Raw genomic sequence first — 19,071 nt, forward strand, 5'->3', positions numbered from 1 at the left:
TGAGGATTCCTCTCCAGTGCTGACATGGATCTTGGGCTACTTCTGGAGTCTCCCCAGGGGAGTCAGTCCTCGTCTCGAATGCGGGCATACACTTGCGCATTCCTCCAGGTTGGTAGCAGCAGTGTCACACAGTCCGCCTCGTGGAGCAAAGGATCTATGGTTTTCCCTCGAGACTTTCCCACGAGGCTTTCCCACGAGGCTTTCCCACAGGGCTGTCCCCCGTGCACACGTGGTGGGAGTCGATCCTCGGCTTGAACGTCAAGGCAGTGCAGGGAAAACAGTTTCCTCTGGAATGGACTGACACATCTGTGGGACTCTTGGAATGGTGACACGACCCTGGAGTTCCTCTCGCCTTTCCTGTGGAGAGCGCCTCCTCTTGAGATGCGACGGGAACGCCGGGAATTCTTTCCCTACGAAACAGGGAAAGGATCCCTCATCTCGAGCTAGGAGGCGGAAACGGGGCTCCCCTGGATGTGTGCGGGAACCTCGTGCTTCCTCTCGAGTGGAGACGTTTATGTCGGGGAACTTCTTGAGTTGCAGCAAGGGTGTGAAGGACCCTTTGGAAGTTCCAGTGGTTAGATGTGATTAGCCTCGAGAAGACTCAGCGGAAATGGGCCTCATCTCGCCTGGAGGGCAAAACCTCCTGGATTTTCTCGAGTTGCGGCATGTGCTCTCGACTTACGACGGGGACCTCGGGGACCCGCTCTGGTGGCCTCAGGAAAGGCCAGTCCCCATGCGAGTTCCTCGGGGGCCTCTCGGGATTCCTCTCCCGTCGATGCCGGGGCCTAAGACCTTGTGTGGAGTCGGGGCCGGAGCCTGAGGATTCCTCTCCAGTGCTGACATGGATCTTGGGCTACTTCTGGAGTCTCCCCAGGGGAGTCATTCCTCTTCTCGAATGCGGGCATGCACTTGTGCTTTCCTCCAGAGCGGTAGCAGCAGTGTCACGCAGTCCGCCGCGTGGATCAAAGGATCTATGATTTTCCCTCGAGTCTTTCCCACGAGGCTTTCCCACAGGGCTGTTCCACGTGCACACGTGGTGGGAGTCGATCCTCGGCTTCAACGTCAAGGCAGTGCAGGGAAAACAGGTTCCTCTGGAATGGACTGACACATCTGGGGGACTCTTGGAATGGTGGCACGACCCTGGAGTTCCTCTCGCCTTTCCTGTGGAGAGCGACTCCTCTTGAGATGCGATGGGAACGCCGGGAATTCTTTCCCTAGGAAACAGGGAAAGGATCCATCATCTCGAGCTAGGAGGCGGAAACGGGGCTCCCCTGGATGTGTGCGGGACCCTCGTGCTTCCTCTCGAGTGGAGACGGGTATGTCGGGGAACTTCTTGAGTTGCCGCAAGGGTGTGAAGGACCCTTTGGAAGTTCCAGAGGTTAGATGTGATTAGCCTCGAGAAGCCTCAGCGGAAATGGGCCACATCTCGCCTGGAGGGCAAAACCTCCTGGATTTTCTCGAATTGCGGCAGGTGCCCTCGACTTTCGATGAGGGACTCGGGGACCCGCTCTGGTGGCCTCAGGAAAGGCCAGTCCCCATGCGAGTTCCTCGGGGGCCTCTCGGGATTCCTCTCCCGTCGATGCCGGGGCCTAAGACCTTGTGTGGAGTCGGGGCCGGAACCTGAGGATTAATCTCCAGTGCTGACATGGATCTTGGGCTACTTCTGGAGTCTCCCCAGGGGAGTCAGTCCTCGTCTCGAATGCGGGCATGCACTTGCGCTTTCCTCCAGAGCGGTAGCAGCAGTGTCACGCAGTCTGCCGCGTGGAGCAAAGGATCTATGGTTTTCCCTTGAGTCTTCCCACGAGGCTTTCCCAAGAGGCTTTCCCACAGGGCTGTCCCACGTGCACACGTGGTGGGAGTCGATCCTCGGCTTGAACGTCAAGGCAGTGCAGGGAAAACAGGTTCCTCTGGAATGGAATGACACATCTGGGGGACTCTTGGAATGGTGGCACGACCCTGGAGTTCCTCTCGCCTTTCCTGTGGAGAGCGCCTCCTCTTGAGATGCGACGGGAACGCCGGGAATTCTTTCCCTACGAAACAGGGAAAGGATCCCTCATCTCGAGCTAGGAGGCGGAAACGGGGCTCCCCTGGATGTGTGCGGGACCTTGGTGCTTCCTCTCGAGTGGAGACGTGTATGTCGGGGAACTTCTTGAGTTGCAGCAATGGTGTGATGGACCCTTTGGAAGTTCCAGTGGTTAGATGTGATTAGCCTCGAGAAGCCTCAGCGGAAATGGGCCTCATTTCGCCTGGAGGGCAAAACCTCCTGGATTTTCTCGAGTTGCGGCAGGTGCTCTCGACTAACGACGGGGACCTCGAGGACCCGCTCTGGTGGCCTCAGGAAAGGCCAGTCCCCATGCGAGTTCCTCGGGGCCCTCTCGGGATTCCTCTCCCGTCCATGCCGGGGCCTAATACCTTGTGTGGATTCGGGGCCGGAACCTGAGGATTCCTCTCCAGTGCTGACATGGATCTTGGGGTACTTCTGGAGTCTCCCCAGGGGAGTCAGTCCTCGTGTCGAATGCGGGCATGCACTTGCCCTTTCCTCCAGAGCGGTAGCAGCAGTGTCACGCAGTCCGCCGCGTGGATCAAAGGATCTATGGTTTTCCCTCGAGTCTTTCCAACGAGGCCTTCCCACGAGGCTTTCCCACAGGGCTGTCGCACGTGCACACGTGGTGGGAGTCGATCCTCGGCTTGAACGTCAAGGCACTGCAGGTAAAACAGGTTCCTCTGGAATGGACTGACACATCTGAGTGACTCTTGGAATGGTGGCACGACCCTGGAGTTCCTCTCGCCTTTCCTGTGGAGAGCGCCTCCTCTTGAGATGCGACGGGAACGCCGGGAATTCTTTCCCTACGAAACAGGGAAAGGATCCCTCATCTCGAGCTAGGCGGCGGAAACGGGGCTCCCCTGGATGTGTGCGGGACCCTCGTGCTTCCTCTCGAGTGGAGACGGGTATGTCGGGGAACTTCTTGAATTGCAGCAAGGGTGTGAAGGACCCTTTGGAATTTCCAGTGGTTAGATGTGATTAGCCTCGAGAAGCCTCAGCGGAAATGGGCCTCATCTCGCCTGGAGGGCAAAACCTCCTGGATTTTCTCGAGTTGCGGCATGTGCTCTCGACTTACGACGGGGACCTCGGGGACCCGCTCTGGTGGCCTCAGGAAAGGCCAGTCCCCATGCGAGTTCCTCGGGGGCCTCTCGGGATTCCTCTCCCGTCGATGCCGGGGCCTAAGATCTTGTGTGGAGTCGGGGCCGGAACCTGAGGATTCCTCTCCAGTGCTGACATGGATCTTGGGCTACTTCTGGAGTCTCTGCAGGGGAGTCAGTCCTCTTCTGGAAAGCGGGCATGCACTTGTGCTTTCCTCCATAGCGGTAGCAGCAGTGTCACGCAGTCCGCCGCGTGGATCACAGGATCTATGATTTTCCCTCGAGTCTTTCCCACGAGGCTTTCCCACAGGGCTGTTCCATGTGCACACGTGGTGGGAGTCGATCCTCGGCTTGAACGTCAAGGCAGTGCAGGGAAAACAGGTTCCTCTGGAATGGACTGACACATCTGGGGGACTCTTGGAATGGTGGCACGACCCTGGAGTTCCTCTCTCCTTTCCTGTGGAGAGCGCCTCCTCTTGAGATGCGATGGGAACGCCGGGAATTCTTTCCCTACGAAACAGGGAAAGGATCCCTCATCTCGAGCTAGGAGGCGGAAACGGGGCTCCCCTGGATGTGTGCGGGACCCTGGTGCTTCCTCTCGAGTGGAGACGGGTATGTCGTGGAACTTCTTGAGTTGCAGCAAGGGTGTGAAGGACCCTTTGGAAGTTCCAGAGGTTAGATGTGATTAGCCTCGAGAAGCCTCAGCGGAAATGGGCCACATCTCGCCTGGAGGGCAAAACCTCCTGGATTTTCTCGAATTGAGGCAGGTGCCCTCGACTTTCGACGGGGAACTCGGGAACCCGCTCTGGTGGCCTCAGGAAAGTCCAGTCCCCATGCGAGTTCCTCGGGGGCCTCTCGGGATTCCTCTCCCGTCGATGCCGGGGCCTTAGACCTTGTGTGGAGTCGGGGCCGGAACCTGAGGATTCCTCTCCAGTGCTGACATGGATCTTGGGCTACTTCTGGAGTCTCCCCAGGGGAGTCAGTCCTCGTCTCGAATGCGGGCATGCACTTGCGCTTTCCTCCAGAGCGGTAGTAGCAGTGTCACGCAGTCCGCCGCGTGGAGCAAAGGATCTATGGTTTTCCCTCGAGACTTTCCCACGAGGCTTTCCCACGAGGCTTTCCCACAGGGCTGTCCCACGTGCACACGTGGTTGGAGTCGATCCTCGGCTTGAACGTCAAGGCAGTGCAGGGAAAACAGGTTCCTCTGGAATGGACTGACACATCTGGGGGACTCTTGGAATGGTGGCACGACCCTGGAGTTCCTCTCGCCTTTCCTGTGGAGAGCGCCTCCTCTTGAGATGCGACGGGAACGCCGGGAATTCTTTCCCTACGAAACAGGGAAAGGATCCCTCATCTCGAGCTAGGAGGCGGAAACGGGGCTCCCCTGGATGTGTGCGGGACCTTGGTGCTTCCTCTCGAGTGGAGACGGGTATGTCGGGGAACTTCTTGAGTTGCAGCAAGGGTGTGATGGACCCTTTGGAAGTTCCAGTGGTTAGATGTGATTAGCCTCGAGAAGCCTCAGCGGAAATGGGCCTCATTTCGCCTGGAGGGCAAAACCTCCTGGATTTTCTCGAGTTGCGGCAGGTGCTCTCGACTAACGACGGGGACCTCAGGGACCCGCTCTGGTGGCCTCAGGAAAGGCCAGTCCCCATGCGAGTTCCTCGGGGGCCTCTCGGGATTCCTCTCCCGTCGATGCCGGGGCCTAAGACCTTGTGTGGAGTTGGGGCCGGAACCTGAGGATTCCTCTCCAGTGCTGACATGGATCTTGGGGTACTTCTGGAGTCTCCCCAGGGGAGTCAGTCCTCGTGTCGAATGCGGGCATGCACTTGCGCTTTCCTCCAGAGCGGTAGCAGCAGTGTCACGCAGTCCGCCGCGTGGATCAAAGGATCTATGGTTTTCCCTCGAGTCTTTCCAACGAGGCCTTCCCACGAGGCTTTCCCACAGGGCTGTCCCACGTGCACACGTTGTGGGAGTCGATCCTCGGCTTGAACGTCAAGGCAGTGCAGGGAAAACAGGTTCCTCTGGAATGGACTGACACATCTGAGTGACTCTTGGAATGGTGGCACGACCCTGGAGTTCCTCTCGCCTTTCCTGTGGAGAGCGACTCCTCTTGAGATGCGACGGGAACGCGGGGAATTCTTTCCCTACGAAACAGGGAAAGGATCCCTCATCTCTAGCTAGGAGGCGGAAACGGGTCTCCCCTGGATGTGTGCGGGACCCTCGTGCTTCCTCTCGAGTGGAGACGGGTATGTCGGGGAACTTCTTGAGTTGCAGCAAGGGTGTGAAGGACCCTTTGGAAGTTCCAGTGGTTAGATGTGATTAGCCTCGAGAAGACTCAGCGGAAATGGGCCTCATCTCTCCTGGAGGGCAAAACCTCCTGGATTTTCTCGAATTGCGGCCTGTGCTCTCGACTTACGACGGGGACCTCGGGGACCCGCTCTGGTGGCCTCAGGAAAGGCCAGTCCCCATGCCAGTTCCTCGGGGGCCTCTCGGGATTCCTCTCCCGTCGATGCCGGGGCCTAAGACCTTGTGTGGAGTCGGGGCCCGAACCTGAGGATTCGTCTCCAGTGCTGACATGGATCCTGGGGTACTTCTGGAGTCTCCCCAGGGGAGTCAGTCCTCGTCTCGAATGCGGACATGCACTTGCGCTTTCCTCCAGAGCGGTAGCAGCAGAGTCACGCAGTCCGCCGCGTGGATCAAAGGATCTATGGTTTTCCCTCGAGTCTTTCCCACGAGGCTTTCCCACGAGGCTTTCCCACAGGGCTGTCCCACGTGCACACGTGGTGGGAGTCGATCCTCGGCTTGAACGTCAAGGCAGTGCAGGGAAAACAGATTCCTCTGGAATGGACTGACACATCTGGGGGACTCTTGGAATGGTGGCACGACTCTGGAGTTCCTCTCGCCTTTCCTGTGGAGAGCGCCTTCTCTTGAGATGCGACGGGAACGCCGGGAATTCTTTCCCTACGAAAGAGGGAAAGGATCCCTCATCTCAAGCTAGGAGGCGGAAACGGGGCTCCCCTGGATGTGTGCGGGACCCTCGTGCTTCCTCTCGAGTGGAGATGGGTATGTCGGGGAACTTCTTGAGTTGCAGCAAGGGTGTGAAGGACCCTTTGGAAGTTCCAGTGGTTAGATGTGATTAGCCTCGAGAAACCTCAGCGGAAATGGGACTCATCTCGCCTGGAGGGCAAAACCTCCTGGATTTTCTCAAGTTGCGGCAGGTGCTCTCGACTTACGATGGGGACCTCGGGGACCCGCTATGGTGGCCTCAGAAAAGGCCAGTCCCCATGCGAGTTCCTCGGGGGGCTCTCGGGATTCCTCTCCCGTCGATGCTGGGGCCTAAGACCTTGTGTGGAGTCGGGGTCGGAACCTGAGAATTCCTCTCCAGTGCTGACATGGATCTTGGGCTACTTCTGGAGTCTCCCCAGGGGAGTCAGTCCTCGTCTCGAATGCGGGCATTCACTTGCTCTTTCCTCCAGAGCGGTAGCAGCAGAGTCATGCAGTCCGCCGCGTGGATCAAAGGATCTATGGTTTTCCCTCGAGTCTTTCCCACGAGGCTTTCCCACGAGGCTTTCCCACAGGGCTGTCCCACGTGCACACGTGGTGGGAGTCGATCCTCGGCTTGAACGTCAAGGCAGTGCAGGGAAAACAGGTTCCTCTGGAATGGACTGACACATCTGGGGGACTCTTGGAATGGTGGCACGACCCTGGAGTTCCTCTCGCCTTTCCTGTGGAGAGCGCCTCCTCTTGAGATGCGACGGGAACGCAGGGAATTCTTTCCCTATGAAACAGGGAAAGGATCCCTCATCTCGAGCTAGGAGGCGGATACGGGGATCCCCTGGATGTGTGCGGGAACATCGTGCTTCCTCTCGAGTGGAGACGTTTATGTCGGGGAACTTCTTGAGTTGCAGCAAGGGTGTGAAGGACCCTTTGGAAGTTCCAGTGGTTAGATGTGACTAGCCTCGAGAAGCCTCAGCGGTAATGGGCCTCATCTCGCCTGGAGGGCAAAACTTCGTGGATTTTCTCGAGTTGCGGCAGGTGCTCTCGACTTACGACGGGGACCTCAGGGACCCTCTCTGGTGGCCTCAGGAAAGGCCAGTCCCCAAGCGAGTTCCTCGGGGGCCTCTCGGGATTCCTCTCCCGTCGATGCCGGGGCCTAAGACCTTGTGTGGAGTCGGGGCCGGAAACTGAGGATTCCTTTGCAGTGCTGACATGGATCTTGGGGTACTTCTGGAGTCTCCCCAGGGGAGTCAGTCCTCGTCTCGAATGCGGGCATGCACTTGCGCTTTCCTCCTGAGCGGTAACAGCAGTGTCACGCAATCCGCCGCGTGGATCAAAGGATCTATGGATTTCCCTCGAGTCTTTCCCACGAGGCTTTCCCACGAGGCTTTCCCACAGGGCTGTCCCACGTGCACACGTGGTGGGAGTCGATCCTCGGCTTGAACGTCAAGGCAGTGCAAGGAAAACAGGTTCCTCTGGAATGGACTGACACATCTGGGGGACTCTTGGAATGGTGGCACGACCCTGGAGTTCCTCTCGCCTTTCCTGTGGAGAGCGCCTCCTCTTGAAATGCGACGGGAACGCCGGGAATTCTTTCCCTCCGAAACAGGGAAAGGATCACTCACCTCGAGCTAGGAGGCAGAAACGGGGCTCACCTGGATGTGTGCGGGACCCCACGTGCTTCCTCTCGAGTGGAGACGGGTATGTCGGGGAACTTCTTGTGTTGCAGCAAGGGTGTGAAGGACCCTTTGGAAGTTCCAGTGGTTAGACGTGATTAGCCTCGAGAAGCCTCAGCGGAAATGGGCCTCTTCTCGCCTGGAGGGCAAAACCTCCTGGATTTTCTCGAGTTGCGGCAGGTTCTCTCGACTTACGACTGGGACCTCAGGGACCCGCTCTGGTGGCCTCAGGAAAGGCCAGTCCCCATGCGAGTTCCTCAGGGGGCTCTCGGGATTCCTCTCCCGTCCATGCCGGGGCCTAAGACCTTGTGTGGAGTCGGGGCCGGAACCTGAGGATTCCTCTCCAGTGCTGACATGGATCTTGTGGTACTTCTGGAGTCTCCCCAGGGGAGTCAGTCCTCGTCTCGAATGCGGTCATGCACTTGCTCTTTCCTCCAGAGCGGTAGCAGCAGTGTCACGCAGTCCGCCGCGTGGATCAAAGGATCTATGGTTTTCCCTCGAGTCTTTCCCACGAGGCTTTCCCACGAGGCTTTCCCACAGGGCTGTCCCACGTGCACACGTGGTGGGAGTCGATCCTCGGCTTGAACGTCAAGGCAGTGCAGGGAAAACAGGTTCCTCTGGAATGGACTGACACATCTGGGGGACTCTTGGAATGGTGGCACGACCCTGGAGTTCCTCTCACCTTTCCTGTGGAGAGCGCCTCCTCTTGAGATGCGCCGGGAACGCTGGGAATTCTTTCCCTACGAAACAGTTAAAGGATCCCTCATCTCGAGCTAGGAGGCGGAAACGGGTCTCCCCTGGATGTGTGCGGGACCCCACGTGCTTCCTCTCGAGTGGAGACGGGTATGTCGGGGAACTTCTTGAGGTGCAGCAATGGTGTGAAGGACCCTTTGGAAGTTCCAGTGGTTAGATGTGATTGGCCTCGAGAAGCCTCAGCGGAAATGGGCCTCATCTCGCCTGGAGGGCAAAACCTCCTGGATTTTCTCGAGTTGCGGCAGGTGCTCTCGACTTACGACGGGGACCTCAGGGACCCGCTCAGGTGGCCTCAGGAAAGTCCAGTCCCCATGCGAGTTCCTCGGGGGCCTCTCGGGATTCCTCTCCCGGCGATGCCGGGGCCTAAGACCTTGTGTGGAGTCGGGGCCGGTACCTGAGGATTCCTCTCCAGTGCTGACATGGATGTTGGGGTACTTCTGGAGTCTCCCCAGGGGAGTCAGTCCTCGTCTCGAATGCGGGCATGCCCTTGCGCTTTCCTCCAGAGCGGTAGCAGCAGTGTCACTCAGTCCGCCGCGTGGATCAAAGGATCTATGGTTTTCCCTCGAGTCTTTTCCATGAGGCTTTCCCACGAGGCTTTCCCACAGGGCTGTCCCACGTGCACACGTGGTGGGAGTCGATCCTCGGCTTGAACGTCAAGGCAGTGCAGGGAAAAAAGGTTCCTCTGGAATGGACTGACACATCTGTGGGACTCTTGGAATGGTGTCACGACCCTGGAGTTCCTCTCGCCTTTCCTGTGGAGAGCGCCTCCTCTTGAGATGCGACGGGAACGCCGGGAATTCGTTCCCTACGAAACAGGGAAAGGATCCCTCATCTCGAGCTAAGAGACGGAAACGGAGCTCCCCTGGATGTGGGCGGGACACCACGTGCTTCCTCTCGAGTGGAGACGGGTATGTCGGGGAACTTCTTGAGTTGCAGCAATGGTGTGAAGGACCCTTTGGAAGTTCCAGTGGTTAGACGTGATTAGCCTCGAGAAGCCTCAGCGGAAATGGGCCTCATCTCGCCTGGAGGGCAAAACCTCCTGGATTTTCTCGAGTTGCGGCAGGTGCTCTCGACTTACGACGGGGATCTCAGGAACCCGCTCTGGTGGCCTCAGGAAAGGCCAGTCCCCATGCGAGTTCCTCGGGGGCCTCTCGGGATTCCTCTCCCTTCGATACCAGGGCCTAAGACCTTGTGTGGAGTCGGGGCCGGAACCTGAGGATTCCTCTCCAGTGCTGACATGGATCTTGGGGTACTTCTGGAGTCTCCCCAGGGGAGTCAGTCCTCGTCTCGAATGCGGGCATGCACTTGCGCTTTCCTCCAGAGCGGTAGCAGCAGTGTCACGTAGTCCGCCGCGTTGATCAAAGGATCTATGGTTTTCCCTCGAGTATTTCCCACGAGGCTTTCCCACGAGGCTTTCCCACAGGGCTGTCTCACGTGCACACGTGGTGGGAGTCGATCCTCGGCTTGAACGTCAAGGCAGTTCAGGGAAAACAGGTTCCTCTGGAATGGACTGAGACATCTGGGGGACTCTTGGAATGGTGGCACGACCCTTCAGTTCCTCTCGCCTTTCCTGTGGAGAGCGCCTCCTCTTGAGATGCGACGGGAACGCCGGGAATTCTTTCCCTACGAAACAGGGAAAGGATCCCTCATCTCGAGCTAGGAGGCGGAAACGGGTCTCCCCTGGATGTGTGCGGGACCCACGTGCTTCCTCTCGAGTGGAGACGGGTATGTCGGGGAACTTCTTGAGTTGCAGCAAGGGTGTGAAGGACCCTTTGGAAGTTCCAGTGGTTAGACGTGATTAGCCTCGAGAAGCCTCAGCGGAAATGGGCCTCATCGCGCATGGAGGGCAAAACCTCCTGGATTTTCTCGAGTTGCGGCAGGTGCTCTCGACTTACGACGGGGACCTCACGGACCCGCTCTGGTGGCCTGAGGAAAGTCCAGTCCCCATGCGAGTTCCTCTGGGGCCTCTCGGGATTCCTCTCCCGTCGATGCCGGGGCCTAAGACCTTGTGTGGAGTCGGGGCCGGAACCTGAGGATTCCTCTCCAGTGCTGACATGGATCTTGGGGTACTTCTGGAGTCTCCCCAGGGGAGTCAGTCTTCGTCTCGAATGCGGGCATGCACTTGCGCTTTCCTCCAGAGCGGAAGCAGCAGTGTCACGCAGTCCGCCGCGTGGATCAAAGGATCTATGGTTTTCCCTCGAGTCTTTCCCACGAGGCTTTCCCACAGGGCTGTCCCACGTGCACACGTGGTGGGAGTCGATCCTCGGCTTGAACGTCAAGGCAGTGCAGGGAAAACAGGTTCCTCTGGAATTGATTGACACATCTGGGGGACTCTTGGAATGGTGGCACGACCCTTCAGTTCCTCTCGCCTTTCCTGTGGAGAGCGCCTCCTCTTGAGATGCGACGGGAACGCCGGGAATTCTTTCCCTACGAAACAGGGAAAGGATCCCTCATCTCGAGCTAGGAGGCGCAAACGGGGCTCCCCTGGATGTGTGCGGGACCCCACGTGCTTCCTCTCGAGTGGAGACGGGTATGTCGGGGAAGTTCTTGAGTTGCAGCAAGGGTGTGAATGACCCTTTGGAAGTTCCAGTGGTTAGACGTGATTAGCCTCGAGAAGCCTCAGCGGAAATGGGCCTCATCTCGCCTGGAGGGCAAAACCTCCTGGATTTTCTCGAGTTGCGGCAGGTGCTCTCGACTTACGACGGGAACCTCAGGGACCCGCTCTGGTGGCCTCAGGAAAGGCCAGTCCCCATGCGAGTTCCTCGGGGGCCTCTGGGGATTCCTCTCCCGTCGATGCCGGGGCCTAAGACCTTGTGTGGAGTCGGGGCCAGAACCTGAGGATTCCTCTCCAGTGCTGACATGGATCTTGGGGTACTTCTGGAGTCTCCCCATGGGAGTCAGTCCTCGTCTCGAATGCGGGCATGCACTTGCGATTTCCTCCAGAGCGGTAGCAGCAGTGTCACGCAGTCCGCCGCGTGGATCAAAGGATCTATGGTTTTCCCTCGAGTCTTTCCCACGAGGCTTTCCCACGAGGCTTTCCCACAGGGCTGTCCCACGTACACACGTGGTGAGAGTCGATCCTCTGCTTGAACGTCAAGGCAGTGCAGGGAAAACAGGTTCCTCTGGAATGGACTGACACATCTGGGGGACTCTTGGAATGGTGGCACGACCCTGGAGTTCCTCTCGCCTTTCCTGTGGAGAGCGCCTCCTCTTGAGATGCGACGGGAATGCCGGGAATTCTTTTCCTACGAAACAGGGAAAGGATCCCTCATCTCGAGCTAGGAGGCGGAAACGGGGCTCCCCTGGATGTGTGCGGGACCCACGTGCTTCCTCTCGTGTGGAGACGGGTATGTCGGGGAACTTCTTGAGTTGCAGCAAGGGTGTGAAGGACCCTTTGGAAGTTCCAGTGGTTAGACGTGATTAGCCTCGAGAAGCCTCAGCGGAAATGGGCCTCATCTCGCCTAGAGGGCAAAACCTCCTGGATTTTCTCGAGTTGCGGCTGGTGCTCTCGACTTACGACGGGGACCTCAGGGACCCGCTCTGGTGGCCTCAGGAAAGGCCAGTCCCCATGCGAGTTCCTCGGGGGCCTCTCGGGATTCCTCTCCCGTCGATGCCGGGGCCTAAGACCTTGTGTGGAGTCGGGGCCGGAACCTGAGGATTCCACTCCAGTGCTGACATGGATCTTGGGGTACTTCTGGAGTCTCCCCAGGGGAGTCAGTCCTCGTCTCGAATGCGGTCATGCACTTGCTCTTTCCTCCAGAGCGGTAGCAGCAGTGTCACGCAGTCCGCCGCGTGGATCAAAGGATCTATGGTTTTCCCTCGAGTCTTTCCCACGAGGCTTTCCCACGAGGCTTTCCCACAGGGCTGTCCCACGTGCACACGTGGTGGGAGTCGATCCTCGGCTTGAACGTCAAGGCAGTGCAGGGAAAACAGGTTCCTCTGGAATGGACTGACACATCTGGGGGACTCTTGGAATGGTGGCACGACCCTGGAGTTCCTCTCACCTTTCCTGTGGAGAGCGCCTCCTCTTGAGATGCGCCGGGAACGCTGGGAATTCTTTCCCTACGAAACAGGGAAAGGATCCCTTATCTCGAGCTAGGAGGCGGAAACCGGGCTCCCCTGGATGTGTGCGGGACCCCACGTGCTTCCTCTCGAGTGGAGACGGGTATGTCGGGGAACTTCTTGAGTTGCAGCAATGGTGTGAAGGACCCTTTGGAAGTTCCAGTGGTTAGATGTGATTGGCCTCGAGAAGCCTCAGCGGAAATGGGCCTCATCTCGCCTGGAGGGCAAAACCTCCTGGATTTTCTCGAGTTGCCGCAGGTGCTCTCGACTTAAGACGGGGACCTCAGGGACCAGCTCTGGTGGCCTCAGGAAAGGCCAGTCCCCATGCGAGTTCCTCGGGGGCGTCACGGGATTCCTCTCCCGTCGATGCCGGGGCCTAAGACCTTGTGTGGAGTCGGGGCCGGAACCTGAGGATTCCTCTCCAGTGCTGACATGGATCTTGGGGTACTTCTGGAGTCTCCCCAGGGGAGTCAGTCCTCGTCTCGAATGCGGGCATGCACTTGCGCTTTCCTCCAGAGCGGTAGCAGCAGTGTCACGCAGTCCGCCACGTGGATCAAAGGATCTATGGTTTTCCCTCGAGTCTTTCCCACGAGGCTTTCCCACGAGGCTTTCCCACAGGGCTGTCCCAAGTGCACACGTGGTGGGAGTCGATCCTCGGCTTGAACGTCAAGGCAGTGCAGGGAAAACAGGTTCCTCTGGAATGGACTGACACATCTGGGGGACTCTTGGAATGGTGGCACGACCCTTCAGTTCCTCTCGCCTTTCCTGTGGAGAGCGCCTCCTCTTGAGATGCGACGGGAACGCCGGGAATTCTTTTCCTACGAAACAGGGAAAGGATCCCTCATCTCGAGCTAGGAGGCGGAAACGGGGCTCCCCTGGATGTGTGCGGGACCCACGTGCTTCCTCTCGAGTGGAGACGTGTATGTCGGGGAACTTCTTGAGTTTCAACAAGGGTGTGAAGGACCCTTTGGAAGTTCCAGTGGTTAGACGTGATTAGCCTCGAGAAGCCTCAGCGGAAATGGGCCTCATCGCGCCTGGAGGGCAAAACCTCCTGGATTTTATCGAGTTGCGGCAGGTGCTCTCGACTTACGACGGGGACCTCAGGGACACGCTCTGGTGGCCTCAGGAAAGGCCAGTCCCGATGCGAGTTCCTCGGGGGCCTCTCGGGATTCCTCTCCCGTCGATGCCGGGGCCTAAGACCTTGTGTGGAGTCGGGGCCGGAACCTGAGGATTCCTCTCCAGTGCTGACATGGATCTTGGGGTACTTCTGGAGTCTCCCCAGGGGAGTCAGTCCTCGTCTCGAATGCGGGCATGCACTTGCGCTTTCCTCCAGAGCGGTAGCAGCAGTGTCACGCAGTCCGCCGCGTGGATCAAAGGATCTATGGTTTTCCCTCGAGTCTTTCCCACGAGGCTTTCCCACGAGGCTTTCCCACAGGGCTGTCCCACGTGCACACGTGGTGGGAGTCGATCCTTGGCTTGAAAGTCAAGGCAGTGCAGGGAAACAGGTTCCTCTGGAATGGACTGACACATCTGGGGGACTCTTGGAATGGTGGCACGACCCTGGAGTTCCTCTCGCCTTTCCTGTGGAGAGCGCCTCCTCTTGAGATGCGACGGGAACGCCGGGAATTCGTTCCCTACGAAACAGGGAAAGGATCCCTCATCTCGAGCTAGGAGACGGAAACGGAGCTCCCCTGGATGTGGGCGGGACACCACGTGCTTCCTCTCGAGTGGAGACGGGTATGTCGGGGAACTTCTTGAGTTGCAGCAATGGTGTGAAGGACCCTTTGGAAGTTCCAGTGGTTAGACGTAATTAGCCTCGAGAAGCCTCAGCAGAAATGGGCCTCATCTCGCCTGGAGGGCAAAACCTCCTGGATTTTCTCGAGTTGCGGCAGGTGCTCTCGACTTACGACGGGGATCTCAGGAACCCGCTCTGGTGGCCTCAGGAAAGGCCAGTCCCCATGCGAGTTCCTCGGGGGCCTCTCGGGATTCCTCTCCCTTCGATACCAGGGCCTAAGACCTTGTGTGGAGTCGGGGCCGGAACCTGAGGATTCCTCTCCAGTGCTGACATGGATCTTGGGGTACTTCTGGAGTCTCCCCAGGGGAGTCAGTCCTCGTCTCGAATGCGGGCATGCACTTGCGCTTTCCTCCAGAGCGGTAGCAGCAGTGTCACGTAGTCCGCCGCGTTGATCAAAGGATCTACGGTTTTCCCTCGAGTATTTCCCACGAGGCTTTCCCACGAGGCTTTCCCACAGGGCTGTCCCACGTGCACACGTGGTGGGAGTCGATCCTCGGCTTGAACGTCAAGGCAGTTCAGGGAAAACAGGTTCCTCTGGAATGGACTGAGACATCTGGGGGACTCTTGGAATGGTGGCACGACCCTTCAGTTCCTCTCGCCTTTCCTGTGGAGAGCGCCTCCTCTTGAGATGCGACGGGAACGCCGGGAATTCTTTCCCTACGAAACAGGGAAAGGATCCCTCATCTCGAGCTAGGAGGCGGAAACGGGGCTCCCCTGGATGTGTGCGGGACCCACGTGCTTCCTCTCGAGTGGAGACGGGTATGTCGGGGAACTTCTTGAGTTGCAGCAAGGGTGTGAAGGACCCTTTGGAAGTTCCAGTGGTTAGACGTGATTAGCCTCGAGAAGCCTCAGCGGAAATGGGCCTCATCGCGCATGGAGGGCTAAACCTCCTGGATTTTCTCGAGTTGCGGCAGGTGCTCTCGACTTACGACGGGGACCTCACGGACCCGCTCTGGTGGCCTGAGGAAAGTCCAGTCCCCATGCGAGTTCCTCGGGGGCCTCTCGGGATTCCTCTCCCGTCGATGCCGGGGCCTAAGACCTTGTGTGGAGTCGGGGCCGGAACCTGAGGATTCCTCTCCAGTGCTGACATGGATCTTGGGGTACTTCTGGAGTCTCCCCAGGGGAGTCAGTCTTCGTCTCGAATGCGGGCATGCACTTGCGCTTTCCTCCAGAGCGGTAGCAGCAGTGTCACGCAGTCCGCCGCGTGGATCAAAGGATCTATGGTTTTCCCTCGAGTCTTTCCCACGAGGCTTTCCCACAGGGCTGTCCCACGTGCACACGTGGTGGGAGTCGATCCTCGGCTTGAACGTCAAGGCAGTGCAGGGAAAACAGGTTCCTCTGGAATTGACTGACACATCTGGGGGACTCTTGGAATGGTGGCACGACCCTTCAGTTCCTCTCGCCTTTCCTGTGGAGAGCGCCTCCTCTTGAGATGCGACGGGAACGCCGGGAATTCTTTTCCTACGAAACAGGGAAAGGATCCCGCATCTCGAGCTAGGAGGCGGAAACGGGTCTCCCATGGATGTGTGCGGGACCCACGTGCTTCCTCTCGAGTGGAGACGGGTATGTCGGGGAAATTCTTGAGTTGCAGCAAGGGTGTGAAGGACCCTTTGGAAGTTCCAGTGGTTAGACGTGATTAGTCTCGAGAAGCCTCAGCGGAAATGGGCCTCATCGCGCCTGGAGGGCAAAACCTCCTGGATTTTATCGAGTTGCGGCAGGTGCTCTCGACTTACGACGGGGACCTCAGGGACCCGCTCTGGTGGCCTCAGGAAAGGCCAGTCCCCATGCGAGTTCCTCGGGGGCCTCTGGGGATTCCTCTCCCATCGATGCCGGGGCCTAAGACCTTGTGTGGAGTCGGGGCCGGAACCTGAGGATTCCTCTCCAGTGCTGACATGGATCTTGGGGTACTTCTGGAGTCTCCCCATGGGAATCAGTCCTCGTCTCGAATGCGGGCATGCACTTGCGCTTTCCTCCAGAGCGGTAGCAGCAGTGTCACGCAGTCCGCCGCGTGGATCAAAGGATCTATGGTTTTCCCTCGAGTCTTTCCCACGAGGCTTTCCCACGAGGCTTTCCCACAGGGCTGTCCCACGTGCACACGTGGTGGGAGTCGATCCTCGGCTTGAACGTCAAGGCAGTGCAGGGAAAACAGGTTCCTCTGGAATGGACTGACACATCTGGGGGACTCTTGGAATGGTGGCACGACCCTGGAGTTCCTCTCACCTTTCCTGTGAAGAGCGCCTCCTCTTGAGATGCGCCGGGAACGCCGGGAATTCTTTCCCTACGAAACAGGGAAAGGATCCCTCATCTCGAGCTAGGAGGCGGAAACGGGGCTCCCCTGGATGTGTGCGGGACACCACGTGCTTCCTCTCGAGTGGAGACGGGTATGTCGGGGAAGTTCTTAAGTTGCAGCAAGGGTGTGAAGGACCCTTTGGAAGTTCCAGTGGTTAGATGTGATTGGCCTCGAGAAGCCTCAGCGGAAATGGGCCTCATCTCGCCTGGAGGGCAAAACCTCCTGGATTTTCCCGAGTTGCGGCAGGTGCTCTCGACTTACGACGGGGACCTCAGGGACCCGCTCTGGTGGCCTCAGGAAAGGCCATTCCCCATGCGAGTTCCTCGGGGGCCTCTCGGGATTCCTCTCCCGTCGATGCCGGGGCCTAAGACCTTGTGTGGAGTCGGGGCCGGAACCTGAGGATTCCTCTCCAGTGCTGACATGGATCTTGGGGTACTTCTGGAGTCTCCCCAGGGGAGTCAGTCCTCGTCTCGAATGCGGGCATCCACTTGCGCTTTCCTCCAGAGCGGTAGCAATAGTGTCACGCAGTCCGCCGCGTGGATCAAAGGATCTATGGTTTTCCCTCGAGTCTTTCCCACGAGGCTTTCCCACGAGTCTTTCCCACAGGGCTGTCCCACGTGCACACGTGGTGGGAGTCGATCCTCGGCTTGAACGTCAAGGCAGTGCAGGGAAAACAGGTTCCTCTGGAATGGACTGACACATCTGGGGGACTCTTGGAATGGTGTCAGGACCCTGGAGTTCCTCTCGCCTTTCCTGTGGAGAGCGCCTCCTCTTGAGATGCGACGGGAACGCCGGGAATTCTTTCCCTACGAAACAGGGAAAGGATCCCTCATCTCGAGCTAGGAGGCGGAAACGGGGCTCCCCTGGATGTGTGCGGGACCCCACGTGCTTCCTCTCGAGTGGAGACGGGTATGTCGGGGAACTTCTTGAGTTGCAGCAATGGTGTGAAGGACCCTTTGGAAGTTCCAGTGGTTAGATGTGATTGGCCTCGAGAAGCCTCAGCGGAAATGGGCCTCATCTGGCCTGGAGGGCAAAACCTCCTGGATTTTCTCGAGTTGCGGCAGGTGCTCTCGACTTAAGACGGGGACCACAGGGACCCGCTCTGGTGGCCTCAGGAAAGACCAGTCCCCATGCGAGTTCCTCGGGGGCCTCTCGGGATTCCTCTCCCGTCGATGCTGGTGCCTAAGACCTTGTGTGGAGTCGGGGCCGGAGCCTGAGGATTCCTCTCCAGTGCTGACATGGATCTTGGGGTACTTCTGGAGTCTCCCCAGGGGAGTCAGTCCTCGTCTCGAATGCGGGCATGCACTTGCGCTTTCCTCCAGAGCGGTAGCAGCAGTGTCACGCAGTCCGCCGCGTGGATCAAAGGATCTATGGTTTTCCCTCGAGTCTTTCCCACGAGGCTTTCCCACGAGGCTTTCCCACAGGGCTGTCCCACGTGCACACGTGGTGGGAGTCGATCCTCTGCTTGAACGTCAAGGCAGTGCAGGGAAAACAGGTTCCTCTGTAATGGACTGACACATCTGGGGGTCTCTTGGAATGGTGGCACGACCCTGGAGTTCCTCTCGCCTTTCCTGTGGAGAGCGCCTCCTCTTGAGATGCGACGGGAACGCCGGGAATTCTTTCGCTACGAAACAGGGAAAGGATCCCTCATCTCGAGCTAGCAGGCGGAAACGGGGCTCCCCTGGATGTGTGCGGGACCCACGTGCTTCCTCTCGAGTGGAGACGGGTATGTCGGGGAACTTCTTGAGTTGCAGCAAGGGTGTGAAGGACCCTTTGGAAGCTCCAGTGGTTAGACGTGATTAGCCTCGAGAAGCCTCAGCGGAAATGGGCCTCATCTCGCCTGGAGGGCAAAACCGCCTGGATTTTCTCGAGTTGCGGCAGGTGCTCTCGACTTACGATGGGGACCTCAGGGACCCGCTCTGGTGGCCTCAGGAAAGGCCAGTACCCATGCGAGTTCCTCGGGGGCGTCTCGGGATTCCTCTCCCGTCGATGCCGGGGCCTAAGGCCTTGTGTTTAGTCGGGCCCGGAACCTGAGGATTCCTCTCCAGTGCTGACATGGATCTTGGGGTACTTCTGGAGTCTCCCCAGGGGAGTCAGTCCTCGTCTCGAATGCGGGCATGCACTTGCGCTTTCCTCCAGAGCGGTAGCAGCAGTGTCACGCAGTCCGCCGCGTGGATCAAAGGATCTATGGTTTTCCCTCGAGTCTTTCCCACGAGTCTTTCCCACGAGGCTTTCCCACAGGGCTGTCCCAAGTGCACACTTGGTGGGAGTCGATCCTCGGCTTGAACGTCAAGGCAGTGCAGGGAAAACAGGTTCCTCTGGAATGGACTGACACATCTGGGGGACTCTTGGAATGG

Source organism: Ovis canadensis, chromosome 22 (genome assembly GCF_042477335.2).
Source record: "Ovis canadensis isolate MfBH-ARS-UI-01 breed Bighorn chromosome 22, ARS-UI_OviCan_v2, whole genome shotgun sequence".
NCBI classification, from domain to species: domain Eukaryota; kingdom Metazoa; phylum Chordata; class Mammalia; order Artiodactyla; family Bovidae; genus Ovis; species Ovis canadensis.